The sequence below is a fragment of the Tauraco erythrolophus genome, chromosome 4 (assembly GCF_009769465.1).
Source record: "Tauraco erythrolophus isolate bTauEry1 chromosome 4, bTauEry1.pri, whole genome shotgun sequence".
NCBI lineage: Eukaryota > Metazoa > Chordata > Aves > Musophagiformes > Musophagidae > Tauraco > Tauraco erythrolophus.
This window is the reverse complement of record NC_141468.1, coordinates 78,548,627-78,570,122: the sequence shown is the minus strand read 5'-3', so window position 1 is coordinate 78,570,122 and position 21,496 is coordinate 78,548,627. Positions and strand designations below refer to the sequence as shown.

General features: G+C 43.2%; 1 protein-coding gene across 1 annotated transcript in view; it reads right to left on the bottom strand.

Annotated features, from left to right (window-relative positions):
* Positions 1-21,496, bottom strand: part of ITPR2 (inositol 1,4,5-trisphosphate receptor type 2) — a 261,956-nt gene that overhangs the window by 84,261 nt on the left and 156,199 nt on the right. The window lies entirely within an intron of this gene.

Here is a 21,496-nt window from a genome sequence, read left to right as displayed (position 1 = left end):
CTAGTTATAGACATAATAACAACAAAATGCTGAATACCAAAAAATGCAGGACTCTGCTCTAGGAGTCTATAACTCTGGGGAAGAACGGCAGGTCTTGGAGAAAAATCAGTGGAATGACAACTCTCCAATTCACACAATTCTGGAAAGGAAAGCAAGAGCTGTTATGGAGGATTCATAAGACCACCTTATTTCTATACACGCAGGGGCACGTTACTTGTAGGAATACTGCATCAGAAGTTGGTGACCACAGTTCAAGAAGAATGCTGACAAATTGGATTAGGTTTGAAGAAGCTCCAGGAGTGATTAGAGAATAAAACATGCCATCTCATCAGAAATTCAAGGCTTTCAATTTACTGAGCTTATCGGTCTAAACACGATCTTCACGAACTCTGTTTCTGACTATCTACATGAGAAATCTGATAATGGATGACTTCAGTCTACAAGATGAAGGTGTAAGACACTGGTGAGAAGCTGAAGACAGAGAAGTTCAGCTAGAAAAGAGGTAGAGGTGGCTAGGTTTTTCAGTTTGTGGGTTATGAATTTTATTTTTATTTTATGTAACAGTAATGGCATTTAGCTATTGGAACAGCTTAAGAAGAGGTGTGATAGTCTCTATTGCTGGCAGTTACTAAATCACGACTATGTGGCTTCTCAGACAGAAACTATTTGAAGATCTTGTGGTCTGTGTTAGGAGAACGAGCTGGGTGACAAAAATATGTCATGTCACACAATCTATGAAGACATCATGCCACATTTTCCGGTAGTAAATATAGATGAGGTTAGAAGCCTGGCTTTCTATGAAGGCTGTTTGAAAAACATCTACTTCTACATGTTTCTTCTCATCATTTATAAATGAAATTTCTATTCTGCTTAGTCTGAGTGTCTGCTTCAGGATGATTTTTTGTTGTTGTTTTTCACCCATTTTCACATTACTTTGCTCCCTTATTTCCTTTGGAGAAGAAACACGGTAGGAGAAGGATGAGTTTTGTGTAAGGGGCTTCTGTTAAGATACCAAGCACGGAAGTTTTATAACCCTTAAATTACGATTCAACCTGCTCTTGAAATGTAAGATGGCACAGACATCTTCTCATCTCCAAGATGGATCAACGGAGGCACAGCTACCACATGCATGGTGTTGCGTAAGCGTGAGCTTGGAAGACAGACACAGAGTCTTGACTTCTACTATGTCCACAAAGTGGAAAATTTCTGTCTTCATGATGCCAGCAACTTCCAGGGGGTTCACACGTTGTTTGTTTTGGGGGGTTGTTTGTTTGCATTTACATAGAGTGAGTTTTTTCATGGTTTTGATCTTTTTGCACAAGATGTTTTCATAGCCAACTGATAGTTGAAACTAATATATTTTCACCAATAAAATATGACACCCAACAGCAGAGTTATTTGCACACTGGAGTGTTTATTCACCCCAGGGAAAAAGCACTTTTAAATATGAGGTTGGGTCCAGCTGGTATCCAGCTCTGCTTCCACTAAAATCAACGGGACTCTTGCCAGCAGCTTCAGTAGGAGAAGGAGCAGACACGTACTTTGCCTGGCAAAAGTTTTATACAAATCCAAAAAGAAAAAAAAAATCCACACCAAAATATGCACCAGACTTCATGACACAGTTCTGCTAGGAGAGCAGAGCTGGCCACCCACACCTCTCAGCTGTCTCTCATTAGGCAGAGATGCCCCACATTTTAAATGTGCCATTGTTCAATCCTACACAAATCTGGTACTAATCCCACTTGTCTTAATACAAATTGCCTACATCACAAATGCTAACTGATAAACCTGAGGTTGTAACTAGTGCAGAGATTCATTAACAGGTTCAGATAAAATAAAGAACCACAAGTATGACTCTTCACTAAAACCAAACTACAGTGGCTTAAAAAAGTAGTGCATATTTTTTAGCAGTTTTTTAATTCTTCTTTCCTTCACAGTTCCAGGTTCCATAGAAAGCTGGAAACTTAAGTGCCAAAATATTGCAAAACAAATGCTATTGCCAGTCTATTTTCAATATGGATAGTGAAAAGAATACTGGACACGTTGCAAGAAAACTAGCTTTTGCCTGGTAACTGTCCAATTTTGCACCCTGAAGAAACTCAGGAAAGTGTCATATTAAAAGAAAGATTTGTTTTGGCAGTATCTCTAAAAAGTGTCTCCACTATGAATACAGCAGGACAGAAAAACTGTTTGGACTAGTGAAAACCTCAGCATCGGGGAATTCAGACTGAGACTAAGGAGAAAACATTTCTAAAATACAGTTTGATTTTGTATATTATAAAATTTTACAATTGGCCCATAAAACATTACTAGCTGTCAAATTTTTTTTTGGTCCAAATACAAGATCTCTAAACGTATATATACATTTTTATATATAGAAAAGGTCTTTGTTGTGGGCAAATATTATTGTTAATATCTGTCACTTGCCCTGTTGCTCATTTGGTTACACGGTTTCCATCTGTAGTCATAAATTGTGCACTTACAAAACAGATGAGGTTTGCACCTATGTAATTTTTCCATTGCAACTTTCTCTAGTACAAGACAAAGCATTGAGACACACAATAACCCAAGTTCTCCACCACTGAAAGTAAACAATGTAAGATTTGATCACGATTATTCCGAAGCATTTATGACTCCACCATCAATAACATACTGTAGAAAAAGACCAGATCTGAAAAGCATAATTTTCAAAGACTAAAATTATCTAACTCTTATGCTGCAGGGGGTAAACTTTCAAAGTGATGCACAGGGAGTTACGCACACAAATCCTATTATTTGTTAACAGGATTTCTGTGTGGAACTCCCCATGCTCTGCAAGAAAAATTTACCCTTAAGTGTCCTAATGTGAATATTTACCAAAACAGACACTTAATTTCCAGATGCATACTTATGAGCACTACTGTGCTTTGACATTTTAAGAGCAATTCAAAACAGGTAGCTAGGGAAAAATAACAGAAGTGGCCAAATAGTATTTTCATTACATTATTCTGTTTCACCATGTTGCTATTATGTTGAACTTCAAAGCCAAAGCATTACAGATACCCGATTTACTAGATAACAGATGCACTGCAGACATACTGCCTATCCTATTTTGGATTAGATATGCTAGGACTTCACTTGAGGTCTCAGGATTTTCAAAGTGTCTCAGGGAGCACTTCTGTATTTCATTTTTTCACCTGCTCATTTTCACTCATCATCAGCTCCACTGATTTCTCAACTTCATCCCTTCCTACTAGCAAAGATTGATGAGGACAGTTTAGAAATGCAGAATTCACTCTAAGGCGTTCCAGATATTCATGTCACCACTTAACCTGTACATTTTCTAAACCAGGTTATCAGGATTATTTTGCAATCCAGGTTACCCGGCCTCTGGAAATCTTTCAGTGGATTTGCCATGAGTTCTGCGTTGTATCAATACCAAATGAGTACTTCGTGGTTTGGGGTTTTACTGTGGAAATGCCATTAAACTGTCATTTGTATCACTTTCTCCAATATATACAAATGTTTCCAGTTAATACTAATTACTCAACTAGAACTGCTCTGTATGCCTATATTATTTAAAAAGAAAAAGATAGTAATACTAAAAGGAACTAATTATCAGCATTTACTACCTTGCAAAATCATCATGGGATGTGTGCCTTGTCTCAAAACAATCCCGAGATCTCATCAAAACCAAACACTTTTCCTCTAATGCCGCTTCTTCTTGCCTGAACACCACAACATGCAGCACAGATTCCATCCTGTGATTTACAGATGTGCTTTTGACAATGATCAGCAACCCTATCTGTAGTGCCCCAAGAACTGGCCTGACAAAATGACAAACATGCCTGACACTTCTGAGAAACGCCCCTTGCATTCTCAGACAAAAACAGATGCTGAATTATTGCTGATTTCTTGGACTTCAGGCATTAAGGAAAAAAAGTGTGTGTCTACCTTCAAGTATACTTGAGCTTTTAGGTGCCTAAAGACTGTACTACATCAGGCCTGTTTAACAGCTTAAAAGGAAAGACTTGAATTTACTTTAAATTCTTGAAAGGCCAACATACAAGCTGGGCCAAGTGAGTTTGCACTCCTACAGTCTGGCACAGACTTGTGGCTACTGCAAAGGAAAACAGCTGGTCAAAACATTTAAACAGCTCCTACCCATGCAGCAAAACTGGAACAGCTGAAGGAAGCCAACCTTGTGGCAGTTCACAGCAGCAGCAATATTTAAACTGCCAGTGTTATCAATGGTATATGGAAACACAGTCTTAGCATCCACCTTACTGGAAAATGAGCACATATCAGGTCAAAAGAAGAGGCTGGATGGGGTCAAGATACAGCATGAGATGTCCTAAGCTCTAACTGCAGTGACAGGTGGGTTCTCCCTTTGCTCTATACTGCACAGCGTGGCAAAGAAAACAAGGCACCTTCCTCCATTTCCAAGCAGAGAAGGACAATTCCCACCTGGAGCAAAGACAGCTACTGCACTGATTTCACTACATCTGTGAAATTAGGAGGCCTTCAGACTAACAGAAAAGTAGAGCAAAGTTAGACAACACTACAAATCCAGCACTTGGTCTTCACTAGCTATCCATTTTGACAGGGATAATTTGAAAATATTTATAATTCATGTTCCCTGTTTTTTTAAAAAAAGTAGTTTGAATAATTTTCCAGTAAACTTAATAGAGAATTTTCCATTAATGCCAGCTCTCCCAATTGTATTATCCTTTTTATAATAGCTGAAACTTTAATGTCAGCACCTAAAGTTATGTGCTTGTATGAAAATTCCAGTTCACATTAAAAAAAAAAACAAAACAAACCAAACAAAAAAACAAATTACAGCCCCACACATCTAATTTCTAGTGCGCCTGATCCCAGGAATAGACTTGGAAATATGAAATCTATGTGGCCAGAGCCAGAAGGTCAGGAAAACGAAAAAAAAAAAAAAAACCAAACCCAAAATATGTTGTTGGGTTTTCAGTCTTTAAGAAACCAAACCAAAGTAATTTCATCATTTTTAGAAGCCTGACTCATGACTTTGATTGCCAGAGGTGGTAAATATCAAGTAAACACTAAGCAACCCTTCCCAGCAGATTTGTTGATACTGCGTGCTAAGAGGAGCTCAGATCCTTGCTACCGACTCTCAGCAAGGCAGTAGCTGCCCACACTTGGCTATCCACGCAACGAGCTGCACCTCCTCTTCCTCAAATGGCAAATCAGCATATCCACTGCCAGCAATGGAGTCCAAGGAATAAGTACTGCTGTTGATCCAGGATTACGAGGTAAGGCCATCCTTGAAGGAAAGGAGCCCCTGATGAAGTATACGGAATGGTAATCTTACGACTAAAATGAAGTTATTTAAGAGCTGAGCTCTGCTTCTGCTTCGGCAAAGGCTGTGCTGCCACATGGAATAGTTGGGCTCTAGGATAACCTTGCTGCTGAATTTCTTGGGAGGCTGGAAAAAAAAAGTTTAGCAGGTTTATTCCCCAGGAATGAGGAATCAGGTCTTGGTTCAGGCCCTAGGTTAGGCCAAGCTACCTCGACTCCCATTAATGTCATTAATAAGTGAGTAGATTAAGTAAGTATCCAGGATATTTCCACACAGATGTGGAAAAACCATAGTATTAAAGATTTACATTGCTCGCCTTGGGAAAGAGATGAAGAGATGCGACAGCAGTAAAGAAAAGTATAAATGGTGAGGAGATGGGGAGGTCAGGAACTCCTGTTTCCTCTCCCTGCCCAGGGTCATTCAGAGTATATCCTGGCTTTTACCTACTGGTTCACAAAACTGCAGCGACTTGGTGTTGGAGCTGGTCTTTCCTGGCATATTTGAAGTTTTTATAAAAGAGCGTCTCTTCCAAACTGGTGGACGAGAAGCTCAATATGAGCCAGCAATGTGCTCTTGCGGCCCAGAAGGCCAACCGCGTCCTGGGCTGCATCAAGAGGAGCGTGGCCAGTAGGTCAAGAGAGGTGATTCTTCCCCTCTACTCTGCCCTCGTGAGACCTCACCTGGAGTACTGCGTTCAGTTCTGGAGCCCCCAACATAAGAAGGACATGGACCAGTTGGAGAGGGTCCAGAGGAGGGCCACGAAGATGATAAGAGGGCTGGAGCACCTTTCCTATGAGGACAGGCTGAAAGAGTTGGGGCTGTTCAGCCTGGAGAAGAGGAGGCTCCGGGGTGACCTTATAGCGGTCTTCCAGTACCTCAAGGGGGCCTACAGGAAAGATGGGGAGAGGCTGTTCAGGAGGGCCTGTTGTGATAGGACAAGGGGTAATGGTTTTAAAATAGAGGGAGGTAGATTCAGATTGGATATTAGGAAAAAATTTTTTACCATGAGAGTTGTAGAACACTGGAACAGGTTGCCCAGAGAGGTGGTGGATGCTCCATCCCTGGAGATGTTCAAGGCCAGGTTGGACGAGGCCCTGAGCAACCTGATCTAGTTGGAGATATCCCTGTTCCTTGCAGGGGGGTTGGACTAGATGACCTTTGAAGGTCCCTTCCAGCCCTAACCATTCTATGATTCTATGATTCTATGACACTCTGATTTCTGAAGGCATCTTCATGAAGAGGAAAAACCTCTCTGTTTTCAAAGAAGTTCTCAATCTTGCCTTTTAAAGTAGAGGCCAATATTAGCTTTCTACTCTTGGAGTCTAAGATTTCATCAGTTCAAACAAATAAACCTAATAATGTCCTTTGAAGAGCGCCATGGAAATAATTCTGACTTTGTGTAACGCTGCAGCAGAAGTTTCATAAACCATTTCTATTAGCCAAAGTTGCTGAATGAAACTGAAATACGGTTAAGAGAGTAACATTTTGTTTTTAATAACTTTTGGAGGTATATTAGCTGTCATGCCAGAGCTCAATACCTTCTTAGCTGTCGTCTTATTTCAAGAGCAACAGCAATTTCTAAATGCCAAGTTTTACAAGATCAGGAAAAAGTTTTCTTCTAGGTTGAACAGAAAAAAATCCACAAATTGAAGCCACTCTAGAATTGGTTGAAAAAATGACCAAATTTGCTTGAAATTAAATCAGCTGTTCTAAAGTAGAGACAAGGGGGACACAAAGACACATTTTCATTAGCAGTCTCAGCTTTTCAAATTCCCACTACTAAAAGACAGATTCATGTTTACATAAAATTTAATATGCAAGCTGTTCACCCATAATATTAAATTGCCCCTTTATATTTAATAATTTCTAAAATTGCTGAGTTATTTATGTCACAGATAAGATTGCTGCACATGTGCAGTAACTGTTTCGTCATAATGTATTTTAGCACACATTTATTATGAAGATGTTGCCATCATACTGCCTAAATTTCTGTTGCTTCCAAGAAGAAATACATTATCACTGGAACGTTCCTACATGCACAGCATGTAGCTATGGAAATGCAGTGTCATATGCTTCTTTAAAGTTGCTAAGTACAGCACAGATTGACGGTGAGCCTCGAGAAAACCTGCTCTGGACATCCTATGACTGCAAGATTTTCTACTGTGTTTCAAGAGTGCTGATATTCCCACTAATGACATCTCTCTGATAAATGCCATGCAACATCCCAACATGCTCAATGGCATTATGAAAACCAAGATGAACTTTACAGTTCCAATAACTGGAAATTAGACTGTATACGCAGGCCAGCCAGAACAAATACAACCAACAGTCTTAGGGGCTACATAACTCACAGCTCAGGCTATTCTGATTATTAGTAAATCCTCTGTTCTGAATGCAGCATTGCTGCTGCACCTAGTCAGCATATCTCTGTGAAAATCTTGCTAAAAGGCTGAATGGGGCAGGAAATAGTATAGACAAAGTTAGTGCCCTAAGCCAGGCCAATGGCACAGTTTCATCTGAAGTTCTGTGTGTGCTGCAGGTTGTCATCTCCCAGAAGACTCAGTAAAGTGCTGGGAGCACACACAGGTGTGGAAAAACTGTGGCATCCAAGACTGAGATTGCTTGCTTTGGAAAAGAGATGAAAAGATGTGACAGCAGTACAGAAAAGTATAAATGGTGAGGAGATGGAGAGTTGGGAATTCTGGTTTTCTCTCCCATCCCAGAAGGGACCTTTCATGGAATGTAAAGATGGTGTCCTGGTTTTAGCTGGGACAGGATTAGCTCTTCTTTTTAGCAGCTACAAGAGTTCTGTGTTTTGGTTTTACTCAGAGGCTCGCTCTCAGAAGAATGCTGATAGTGCACTGATGTTTATAGTTGGCACTGAGGTCTCAGGGACTTTCAGCCTGCCGGGTTCTTGCCAGTGTGCAGGAGCACAACAGGATAAGGGGGGAGTATAGCCGGGACAAGGGGGTCCACGACTCTCCTTACGATTTGTACCTGAACTTAGGATCGAGGGCCAAACTGGCCAATTAGTATTCCATATCATGCAGCGTCATGCCCAGTATAAAAGTGAGGGTCAGCCGGAAAGAAGGGCTTTTGCCCTTCCAGGACTCTCACTTTCGGGCTCTCAGAGTTGTTTTTTTTTTCTCTCTCTCGCTCTCTGTCTCGGGGCCTCCCGTTCGTCTGGGATCGCAGTATCGAGTTTTATCTGTTTTGGGATTGCAGCTTCGTGACGAGATGGGCCTCGGTTAAGGGGTGGTGAGCAATTACGCTGTACAGCACTCGTTTGCATATGTTTATCTTTGTACATATCCGTACATATATATATTGGTAGCAGTAGTAGTAAATTGTTCTTATCTCAACCCTCGGGTCTCTTTTCTTTTTCCTCTTTGATTCTCTCCCTCATCCCTGAGGTGTGGGAGGGTGAGAGGACACTGTGTAGGGTATAGTTGCCGGAGCAGCCTAACCCACCACGGACGGTCAATGAAAAAGTGATAAAGAAATACTTGTTAACCCACATGTAATTAGATGGCAGAACTCATTACCATGAGAAGTCACAGAGGCCAAGAATTCAGCAAGGCTTTTTTGGGGATTTCTATAGACAACATGCAAAACCAGTTACAATAGCAAATGTTAAAAACAACTATGGGAAAGAAGACAAAATCTCATGCTTTAGGGGCCACAGATTTATGATCTAACTGTTAAGGATTATGCCAAGACTTCAGGAAGAATAGAAAACTTCAACTCTGTCTACAGTGGGGATTCTTAGACCTTCTGAAGCATCTGGTGATGGCCACCCAGAGAGACAGCACTCTTAATCCTCAGCTCTGATCCTCTTTGGCAATCCACATGTGTTTAAAAGAGAACATGAAGTGTACCAAGTCTATTTGTACTGGATCCAAAAACTAGTGCAGTGAAATGTAGACTTCAGAGAAAAATTGTTTTTATGAAATCTCTGATGAGGAGACACCCAGAGCAGAGCACTATAGTGACCCAAGACATCAGCTGGAACTCTCCATTCAACAGGCAAAAGCAGAATTGCCATAACAAGAGCACATTAACAAAAAACCTCAGATGAAAGAGGTCTGCCTTTCACCTATCTGTCTTCATCTTTACTTAGCAAAATAATACTGGCCTATCTAAAAATGATGGCAGGTAGAAACACTGTTCATCTTTTGAACAAAAGGCAGCTTCTTGGAGAGAAGCTCTAGGCTCCATTCTTCAGCGAGACATTCTGCTGGTGTCGACCCAGGTACCCACGTTCACTTGCTCAGCCAGGTAACTCTCCAAACTTGTCCTTCTGCCCCTTGCAGATGATTTTTCTGTTCTGGTACTAACAAAGTCCAAAATACCTCATCCTCTAAGACACAAAAAAATGCCTTTGCACGTCAGCAACAGCCACAGCATCAGACTTCTCAGTTCTGATGACAGCCTATGAACACCAGATCCCTCAGTTAGCCCTAAATAACATTGCCCAGAATGTCACCATTATTTAGTTCCTTTGACTAATTACAACTTCGCAATGACTTTGTTACATAAATTGGTTTCCTATACATATTAAGTGCCTTTCTGTCTCCCTGTGAGCCCACTTCATGATGAAACAGCTTTTTGACAGCTAAGGATTGAGTGTCACTTACACAGATGCCTCCACCTACATTACTTAATGTCCTTCTCTAGCCTAAAATTCAGTATACGTAGAAACAAGTATTAGTATTCTAGTTGTGGCACCCAGAGCTGCCGAGACTCGGCCAAAAGCTTGACAGATTTATATAGTGCAGAAGGGATGATGTACAAGACCGGGAGAAGATCTGGAATCTCTCTCCTGCTTTGCTGTCTCACATCTTTTTTCTTCCTTCTTGTCCCCTCTGAATTTGCCTTTTTTCTCCCTGTCCCCTGGCTGTACCAATGACACGTTACAATACATGTGACACTTGATTTGTAGCTTCTCCCTCTCAGTAACTCTGGTAATCGTGCCTCCTTGTCTGGCAAAACAGCTCTGGAGGAGACTGGAAAAGGGCAAGTGAGCATTTGGAAAAGAAGTATCTGGTTCAAAGTTGAGCCTGTTCCTTCTCCTTCACACTCTAATCACTAACCTGAACGTTCAGAAGAAACACACCTGATGATTCATTATAGTAAAAGCACTGGAACTTACAGAACAGATCAAGATGAAGCATAATTATGCCAAAAAAGGACTGGACAAGCTTAAGATGGAAGTAGGCTGGCAGGTGGAAAAAGTTCCAAGCATGGCATTCAGTTTTGCAGAGAATTTTCCTCAGGCTTTGGTATATGCAGGTAAGTAGCTCAGACAATGGCAAAAAATCACTATAGATTAGAACAGAAACAAATCTTCAATGAATGTGTATTTTGCAAATGAACAAGAAGATGGGGAAGGAAGGATCTTCCTAATTTAATCCTGGAGCACCCTCAACTGCAAGGGAAGTCAAAGGAAACTGAGTATACTGAGTACCTGACAGAGGACCTAGATGAAATTGTGGTATTTTAAACCTCAGATTAGGATGATTCTTCAGCAGTAAAGGAGAAACTTTAATTTGAAATTTCCTGGCTGCAAAGCCCTTTTAATGTTTTCATCGCTAAGTCTTAGGTTTAATTTGAATAGGTCTGGGCAACAGACGGTACCCAGCGCCACTTACAGTGGCAAAGGCTTTTTATATTGCTTTCTTAGCAGAACGCAGAGGCTCAAATGGCTAATTAAATACAAAATTCTATTAAAAAAAAAAAAAAAAAGTCAGAGCCAGCATCTTTTTAAAGATACCTGATGTTTAAGGCAGACTAAATTGAGTCAGTCTCTGGGAATGTGCGTGCTCTGACCTGTGTGAAAAGGCAGCCTGGGGTACCGCATACAGGCGAGACAGTTACCATGGATACCTCGCTGCTTTAGGTGTAGAAGCTAAACATTACAAACAACTCTGCAGCATTAGGCTACTGGCCTCATGAAAACACTGCAAAATAACAACGAATTCCGAGATAACCATTATGATCTGTTTCTTGACACGAGAATATAAATTTTATATCATAAAGCAAAAGACAAGAACAAAATCGAGAGGAAATGGTCAGATCTTGCAGGCCTTAATTTACGGTCCGCTCCTGAAAGATGCTATGGTCCTAGGCTCGCACTGATGAGAATGGGACCTGCAGGTAGGCAGCTTGTCTCAGAATACTGTCCTCCTGCCTAAGTTTACCTAAATTAGGACTCTGAGTTTGAGCCAACACAACATAGGCAGAAGGAGATGCAGCCAGAGTTAAAAAAACTTAATTATTGATTACTGTTAAAGTTTCCCCTTAACATTGCAAGTTACTCTGTAAATATCTACCACGGTGTTTATGGTATCACACATGCTATTTCCCATGAAATGTTATACTGTATTCTCATATCCTTCAAAGATCACCGGGTCCTTGTGGGGAGACGCTGTGGGAGTGCCTGTTGGGCAGTAAGCTGCGTGCCTACTGAATGCCTTCAGTCGCTGAGAGATGCCATAGATTTCTTAGCTGGACAAGCATGGCTTCATGACTGCAAGTCCATCTCTTGGCCTAAATACCACTCTACCTGGCAGACAGACATTCTCAATAGAAAATCTGCTTCATACCACTGTGTCTAATACTGGCAAAGGATATTCACCCCTGTCCACCAAACTATCTGATCTATTGATCCAACAGTCAATGATTTTTCAGACAGTGAATGCATCTGTCTCCTCCTTCACCTAGAGCAAAGGTTCACAGAAAATTACATGAGACGTTTTCTCCTGCTTTTGGTATTAAATTATACACAAAAGAAGTAAAGAAGTGCAGGTGCAGGAGAGGTTAGTGTTACGTTTCAGGGGATGAAAAATCCATCTCAAGAAGATTTATGATAATATAAACTATACCACAACTAGGAGCTCACATGGATCGAACGCGGTGCTCATAGCTGGCTCTTACATCACTAATTAAGATGCTTCTACAACAAGATTAAAGATGTATTTATTGCAAAGCTCTGAGAGTCAAACCGTTTCACAAGGCACGGCTGCTAAAGAACAACGTGCTGGAAGAGCTGCTATAGTTACAAGCTAAGAAGTAAGCAGAGAAGTTGGAGTGCATCTCAGATGCAGATAGGTGCACCAGCCAGGTGCATTCAGCCCATGAGATTCAGCTGAATACAGATGTGCATACCTACGACGTTTTGTGATCAAATAACATGTATCCCTCCAACTTTTTGCAGACCTGTCTAGCAGAGGAAAGTAGACTCCTTCCATGCTTCGTCAGATGTTTTTGGCAGTGGGTGGGGTGAGTTTCCATACAGTGTAATAAATTTTGGACTGAAGGCACTCTAAGTTTTTGCTAGCACAGAACCATCTTTCAGCCTTCGTGGCACATGCTGCGCAAATGCAAAAGGGGCACGAGCAAAAGCTGAACTCTCTTCATCCAAATGACTAACACCCTAGATCTGTACCACAAGAGACTGCTTTTTTAATATCAGCCTTTTTTTTTTGTGCCCATAATTACAAGAAGGAAGAATATAGATCACATAAATGCCAAAGTAACTGATTCTATCTGCAAACTAAGCAGGTAGATGTGAAAGTAACATGGCGCCAAGGGCCCACTTGGCTTATTTGAGAGCAGTGTGAGTGCTTAGGTCCTACAGTCAGAGTTACTGGCAAAAAATAATCCTTAGTTTTGATCTAAGCTCTTCCCATCAACATTTGTACTACAACTACTTCAGTTTTGTAAAAGTGAGGAGCAGGTGCAATGACTGAGAAACCTCTAAACCAGTAAAGACCAGCTTCTTGGTGGGCAGGGGTGGAAAACTTCCTACTTTTTTGCCTGATCCTTTTACACTGCTCAGTTAACACAAAGGAGGGGAATCCAGGAGGAGAACACCAGCCCACGGTGAATACTGAGCAGGTAATGCTAGCAGCAAGGGCAGGAAGAAAGTGTGGCTGGGGTGATCCCGTCGTGGCTCTAGTATCACGAGAAATCTTTTCACTGGCTTTAATGGGATTTGGATCAGGTGCCAAGGAAGCCACTTTACATTTCCCTGATCTGTTGCGCCTATCAGCACAGCAAAACAATCAAATCCCAAGAATCTATTTTTGCAGGTCTGCGCTCCATGAAGGACACAGTCTCCTCCAAATCTACACACAAGTAACCTCAACAATCATAAGTCAATTTGAATCTTAATACATTAATGAAAGGAACGAGTAAAGTAGGTAAGAAAAGGAAGTAAAGAATTAAATATAAAATTTTAACTTGGTATTTTTCCCTGTAACAACGTTCCTGGGTATTTTAAGTAAACAACCATCCAAAAGAAGCCTGTAAGTGGCTAGAGCTATAATTATAATAATAATAGTATCTGGATAGGAGGGAAACGAGGTACTGAAAATGCACATTAAAGCCTCACAAGTAACAGAAGCTATGTCTCACATCCAAAACCACCGCTAACACTGTACGAGTTGTAAGAAGCAACACCTGATTTTTCTGGATTCTACCTGTGCCACAGTTTAACATCAAATAGAGTATTTAAAAACATTTCATTATGTGCGATGTTGGCTGAGGTTTGTTGCTATTCCTTGCCCTCCTAATGAAGAGATTAGGTAGATTTACAGCAAGACATAAACTGCTTGATGTTTTCCTAGAGAAAGAATCCCACTCCTCCTCATTTAAAAGCTGCTAGCTTTGCTGTAGGTGGTAATTATGTTGAGGGTGAATCGCTGTGGTTTCTGTCTGGCAACACACAGCACTGGCACATGCAATCCCCACACTGTCTAGAAACAGCATTACATCAAACCATCCAAGTCTGCGTCTTACACAACCAGCTAGAGCCCTCTGAAATCTGTCAGCTCCAGTGACTTGCTACGTGCACTTCTGCTTCTCAGAAACTGGCTTTGTCATGTTTATCACACAGGTGTTGTGCTCCTTCAAAATTAAAATTTGGAAGCTTTGAACTTTAACCTAACTTAAAAATCTTGTGAAGGAGAAAAAAAAAAATCTATATATCCAACAGCAACAACTGCTTTTGACACCAAATCTGAACTCAACTCCTGAAAGCCTGTGGGCGCATCCATGCAACACCACGGAGAGTAACCTCAGAGAACATGAAACAAGACAGCATCAGAAAGGGAAGCTGCACAATGCTGCTAGCAAAATTAGTTAATGAGTTAATTTGGAGCTAGCTTAGGGATCCCTAATGCGGGGCAGCACTGTGCACTACAAGCAGGCACATCTCATAGTTAAATCTAAGAGCTATGGATCAGGTTCTTAATTAAAAGCAGTTCTGCTGGGATCCCTGCACCAAAATTAAAAATCACTGAGAAATCTCAAATCAAACATAGCATTCAACTTCAAGTCTCCAGCTGTGAGGCAGCCATGTCATGTTACATGAAGACCTGTGAATAAGTATTTTCTCCTGAAATCAGTGGGACCAGACATCAAGCAGGGAACTGCTCAACTCAGAACAGCTGTATCTGCCCCAGCATCATAGCTGTGTGTTAAGTATGCAACAGCCTAAGCCACAGAATCACTGCATTTTCTACACGATTTGAAAACAAACACGTTGTACTTTAACAAGAAACGCTGTAACTATGCCCTTGGAGGATTGTTGTTCTGTACCAAAGAATTATTTCCCTTCCCTCCCCTCCCCCACTTCCCTCCCCTATGAATTAGTAAATGAATTTCTGCCACAAACCCTCAAACTATATTCTTCCCAATCAAAGAGTAAAATGATACCCAAGAGAGCAAGGCAGCACAGAACCAGTGAGATCCTGCAGACAGCTAGACTGGATGGAAAGCTCCTGCCACTGCCACACGCAGATGAGCACACACGCTCAGAAAGCCTATGGGGGTAAAACAGGACAATACCAGAAAGAGGATTATATCCAAACGACATTGCTGGAAAATGTTCTCCTGGAACTGGACAGCTGAATCATCTGCGACCAGACCAAAAAGGATGAGACACAACAAAAGACAGTACATGTAATTTAATAAGTAAGCACAGATTTTTTTTTTTTTTCCCAGATCCTTCACTACAAGTTTGGAAACAATTCCTTAAGGGCAGGGTCCATATTACAGGAGAATCCAGCACATGCATTTATGGGCAAATATATCACTATCTGCATATATTTTCAGGGGAAATGAAGCCTGCAGTTTTGCTCAGGGTCTGCACTTCAGTGTTTTAGCAAATGGGGGATGTAATGTGTGCCTGTGAACTCAGCCAGAATACAGATCCAAGAAGATGGGATTCTTCTAATGTTTTTTGTAAGATGCAGTGCTACAGGGCCTAAATAAAAAGCTTTTCAAAAAGTCATTGCACATAGCATGAGAATAAAGTGCTAGTCCCAGCAGTAGCCGCACAGCCGGTATCCACATTGTACAACAATCGCACAGCTCAAATCGTGACTATGAAAGGACAGCCCAAGCAGCAGGTGGGATGGAGGGACGGCAGGGGAGTCCATACCCGAGCACCTCTCCCTCCCATCTGTCTGTTCATCAGTCATGTCACACGGGCTGTTCCCCTGCAAGGAACATCCAGAGGAACAGAGAAGCTAGAAATGCGGGTCCCAGGCAAAGGAAGCAGCTGGCAGGCATCTGTAATTGAATTCCGGGAGGACTTGGTCTATTTTTAAAATTCTCTGTAGGTTGGCTTTTTTTTTTAAAAAAAAAAAAACAAACCACAACAGGTGAACATTTCCAAAACCTGACACAGTTTTAAAGTTTCACTACATACATCCATGCGTTCCAGCACTATGTCAAAATCCTGCGATAGCAGCAAAGCAGAAGCAATCAGAACTAGATTCTAGAACTCTGCACTAGGCAGAGAGAAAATGAATCGGTTTTACCTTTACCTTAATTGTATATTGTAAGCATAAAGAACTTCTGTTCTGAAGCGTGTATACATAAACCTCTTCTACTTTACTTACACCCTAAACTAGAGGGACACTGACTTTCTACCCGCTCCAAAATAAAACAAATTCCTGTGTTATTATTTATGGGTGTGCTTCTGCAGTATTTACTAACTCACAGCTCTGAGGGCACACTGATACCTAAAGATCAAAATGTGAAGATTTTCTTTACATTCTTTCCATAAGTGGTATCTGAACGACGCGTTTTCATTCGACCAGTCTAACACCATACCAAATCACCAGCAGAGCTAACCAGGACTCCTGACTTGCTAGGTCTGACCTGCTCAAGTTGTAGCTAGCGCGTTGCGTGCCTTTAGGGCTCCTTTATCTCCTGTAATGCCCGTTAGATAATAACTGGAGTCCTAATATTCTCTCCTCACAGCTTGGGAGAAGAGTGGTGGCTTACTCTGAGAGGGAGCATGTTGTTAATCTCCAGCTGTCAAGATCTCGGATTCTGCTTACCTGTTTGGGCACTGCCTCTGCTCATGGGAGGCAGGTCTGGGACCACTTCCTTACCTTCCCTTGGATGGATTAGTGATGCATGGTAAAAGGATCCTAAATACAGCTCAGAATGGCTAATATAAAGCAGGAGCAACCAAAGACCACTAAAGCTGCACAGAGGAAAAGTTCTCGATTCACTCTTCAGATTCCAGTCTGAGCTATAGTCATTTATTTCCTGAGTTGCTGCAGCAAGTTAAATTCTCTGACGATAATGAGCAGTCACCAACTGCATCACCAACTCATTAAATCAACTCGGTATCCACTCGTTAGCAAACACATTCATACGCTCTGGATTTAAGGCTTGCTGGCTAGCAGAAATGTAGCATATGATATTTGTTGGGGTATAATTTGTATTATTTTTGTTCTGATTTGTGTAATATGATCCTCATGTAGCTGCAGCATGCCTCCCTCTGTCTTTTGATAGTGCTAGATTATACACAAAAACTGTTACTTTAAAAAAACAGCCAGAAGATAAAGCCAGGGATCATTTTTCAGCACTTTGCAAGACAGTGTTATGTAACTATACATCGCAATGTATATTTAAACATCAGTATGTTAACTCCGTATATAGAGATGAAGCGAAAGAAGAGAGGAAGAGAAATCGAAAGAAAAAAAAAACTCTAAATACCAGAAAAAAATACCATTTTGTGATGCTTATTAATAAAAAAGCGACTCCAACAATAACTTCCTCTTGAAAACATAATAAATACAGGATAATGGAATGTGCATCATATAAAGTGATATTATTTGCTGAATATTCCCCAAATGCACAAGCAGTATACCTGATCTTATCAAACAACATTGGATTTTGTTGCAAGCATAGCTTTATAAACGTCTATTTTCTTACTGTAGTGGTGGCAGGGGAAATGTTTTAAGAAGAAAATGTTTTTGACTGCCACGAGATCGGACTGCCTGTTAACAGTATATCCTGGCCCTTAGAACGCAGAGAAGATTTAATACAGCTTAAAATTTCAGAGGGTTTGGTTTCTTCGCAGCTCGTGAGCAGCAATATTATTCTTTTCAAGGGCAAGACAATGAACATCAGCTTCCATCGGAGGAGGAACAATGAAATTTCAAAATGTACTTTGGAGAAAAGATGGGGTGAATGTTGCAGGGTGGGGATGGGGGAATCGCTTCTCTTTCAGCCCTGTTATGTCAATTTATTCTTCTGCTGCTTATTAATAAAAACTACTGCTTAAATTTTAAGCTGCCCCAGTTCCCCCACGGTTGTGTGGTTTGTTGTTTTGTTGTGTTTGGGTTTTTTGGGTGGTTTGTTTTTTTTCTTTTCCTGCAGTCACAGGACCTTCTTTTTGCAGAGAACTGCATAAAAGGCAAGAGGTTTACGGCGAGAACGATCGCGACTTCACAGAGACACCCCTGTGTAAGGCCACCGGGGAGTCTCGGGTATAAAATAATCCGTGGAAAGTCCTCTCGGGCCACCTGCACGTGCAAACTTCAGCGCCTGCGGTACCCTCTGCCGACACTGTCCGCCTCTTGAGGACTGTCAATCTTCCCGAAATCTTCGCTGCCCGCCGAATCTGCGTTTCGAGGCAGAGGCAAAGGCGGCGATGGGCCGCCGAAACGCTCCTCCGTGATCCTCCCGGCAGCGGGCGGGCAGAGGAGAAGGCGGGGGGGGCGGGGGGTGCTGTTGTTTGTCTCCGCTCGCCGCCGTTGGCGCAGTTGGGGCCAGGTTACATAACGCGTAATTCCAGGCGCTCGTCGGTGGCGCGAGGCCGCGTGCGCGAGGCGAGCGCCCCTGCCGGGATTACCGGAGCGATTTATCAATTCGCGGGCGGCTAATCGGCCCATTTCGCTTTCCAGCGTCCAGCGCGGATCGCATGCGGGCTCAACCAGCGTTCGCAGCCGCCTAATTGAATTTCGGGGCACACGTGACGCGCCCCCGCCGGCGAGCGCTGCCAGGCGCTGCGGGCGTTACATAACGGCACGGTGCCGGTGCCGCCGCCGCCGGGGGGGGGGGGGGCGGGGGGGAGCCCGCTCGGCGGCGGGGCGGCAGCCGGCGTCTGCTCCAGCGCGGCCCCGCAGCGCCCGGCCCCGCGCCCCGCTCACATGCGCCGTCACATGCGGCGGGGGAGGCCTCGGCGGCAGCGAACGGGGACGGGACCGTTCCTCCCTGCCGGCGGTCCAAACGGTTCATTGCGTCACCCGCCAGGCCGGGGCGGTCACCGAGGGCGGAGAGATGCGGAATATTAACGGAGAATCCCTGCGCCCTGTCTTCGCCCCCCCCTCCCGCCGATGCTGACACCCCAGGCTACCGGGGATACGCAGCCTCCTACGCGCCCCTCCGGCACCGCCCGGTCGCCGCGGCACCTGTGCGGGGGTCCGGGAGCGGGGCAGCGCCGAGCCGGCGGGCTGCCGCCCTGCCTCCCGCCCCGGGCGCTGCGGAGCGGGCAGCGGCCGCCTCGCTGCTCTTCCACCTCCTGCTCGCAACCGTGCGCGGCTTTGGCCCTAAGCGGCGGCCGAGAGAGTGCGGCGAGGTCTGGGTCGCAGCCCTCTCCCCCTTAGTGCCTGCTTACCACACCAGGCATCACTCACCGGGAGGGATTTCCCACAGGCAGGGCAGGCGCTATTGAATAATGGGTATATTTTAGCGGATGAGGATAAAACATGCTGCTCCTCATGTCAAAGAGGAGGGCTAGATCCACTTCGGGCAAGGGGGTTCCTACCAGTGTCACCATCTGCAGGTCTGCATCATGAAACGTAACACCCACAGATCACAGCTGAGTGCTGAGAGGGGCACAGAGTTAACCCACATCCAGCTTACTGACTTGGAAGCTGCTAGCCACCCCACCTGTGCTCAGCCACCTCCAGAGGGAGGTTTGCAAGGGAGGGTACTACATCCACGTCCCTGTGCTTTGTCTTTTCTTGGATCAGCCTCTTGGGCTGCAGATTTTTGGAGCCCCCTTGAACCAGAATTCTTCCTTCAGGAGAACGGGCATTGCAAGTCAAGTTGGCCAACACAGCAGGAAGAGTCTCTCAAGTCTGTAGGACTCAAGAAGTGGCTCTCCTCATGTACGCCAACGTTTCAGCAAATTTTAAAAAGCATGCTTTTTCCCAATAGAAGCCAACTTAAGAACAAGAATTCATGTAGATAATCCAAAGCCAAGCTTACTAAATCAGTGTTTGTTAAGACTTCATATCATTTTTTTCAACAAATCTTTCATTCACAAAGCCCAGGAGCACAGTGCTTGATTTAAGGAGGAGAAAATGGGCGCCCTGCCAACTGCTAGGTTCTGCACTGTCATAGGCAAAGTCCTGCTTCCACTTTCAGAGAGACTTTCTTTGAAGGTGAGTCATTCGGTCCTCTGGAGAGCAGCCCAAAACAGGAGCTAGCTCGTGATACTTGAAAGTACCCTCTGCTGCACTGACACGTGTCCACAGCAACGACACATCACTGGGCAGCAGACTCGGGGCAAAAAGCGATGCCGTATTCGAGTAGCCTGTCAGAGGGGAGATCGCTTCCCTTCCCCTGTCCTTCAGCAACCCCTCTCACAACAGGAAAATCGAAAATGAACTAAGTCCTGGGCCCAAACACAGTGTTCATCAAGTCAGAAACAAGCATTAGGGCAATATATCTATTCACCAATTCCAGAAAAAAAAAATAAGACATTTTCCCCAGGGTGGCTCTTGCTCAAGTCAGATGGGCACTGTAACTTGTTTTAGCTGCACATGTGCTTTTCTAGCAAGAACGTGTCTGAAAGAGCCTCTTTGTGCGCTGCTGCAGCTGCCCGGCGGCTGGTTTGCCACCTCCTGTGGCTTTGGAGGCCCCTGCTGGAAGATGGAGATGTACGTGCACAGCGTCGTCCGGGGCAATAAAGGAGCTACTTTTCAGCTGGCAGAGCTGCAGTGGGAAATCAGCAGTTCAGAATCGTGCAGAGGGCTTGAGAAAACACTTTTAATTTCCTCTGATTTTATTACCTCACGGTTCTTGGGTGGGGCAGAGCCCCAGCTGGCTCAATAGTAAAATCACGCTACATAGGGCTTAGGAGCAAAACAGACAGATAGTGATCAAAGTCCTGAACTTAAGACACAGAAGCCATAAACTGTTGGCTAGTTCAAAAGCAAACACTATCCCAGCAACACTTCCTTTCCTGCTCTCAAATAAAGTCTTTCTTCAGCTCAAAATCAGAACAAAACACAGAAAAAAGGGAAAAGTATGTGCAAAAATTGGAAAGAGAGAGATGGTTTAAAAGTCAAGGGATTTTTTTTTCCCAGTTTCAAATTGTTTACAGTTTAAAAATCAGGTTAAATACATGTTGAATTAATGTATATATCAACTAGGTGACTTCCTGTTTTTTCTTTTTTTTTTTTTTTAAAAAAAAAGGAAGTAAAAGACCTGTATTTAGATTACCTGGTACGGTAGAATTTGCTGCTGAGTTAAAACAAGCTCTTTCGGTATCATAAGTATGGCAATAATCTGTTTATATAAACAGCTTCATTTAAGTGAAGTGACTCTCTGCAGACCACACTCCAGAGATCAAACCCTCCTAACCCACCTCACTGAGCATCAGGTAGGACTCCAGAAGGAGCCAGTTCACCTGCCACCTCCTGACCCTACTAACCCTAGCTCAACACGCGTGCTCAGCTTGCTCAAACGCAGCCAGCACCGCTCTCATTTGACTCCCTTTCCTTTGGCTGTGTGGCATAGCAGGTTATTTGCACACACAGGCAAAAATAGGTAGCACTTTGCCCAGACTTCTGCAATAGAAATTACTCGTTTCTGACTAAGCACACCACAGCCCAAAGTAATCTCTTAAACTTGTTGCTCTGGCTG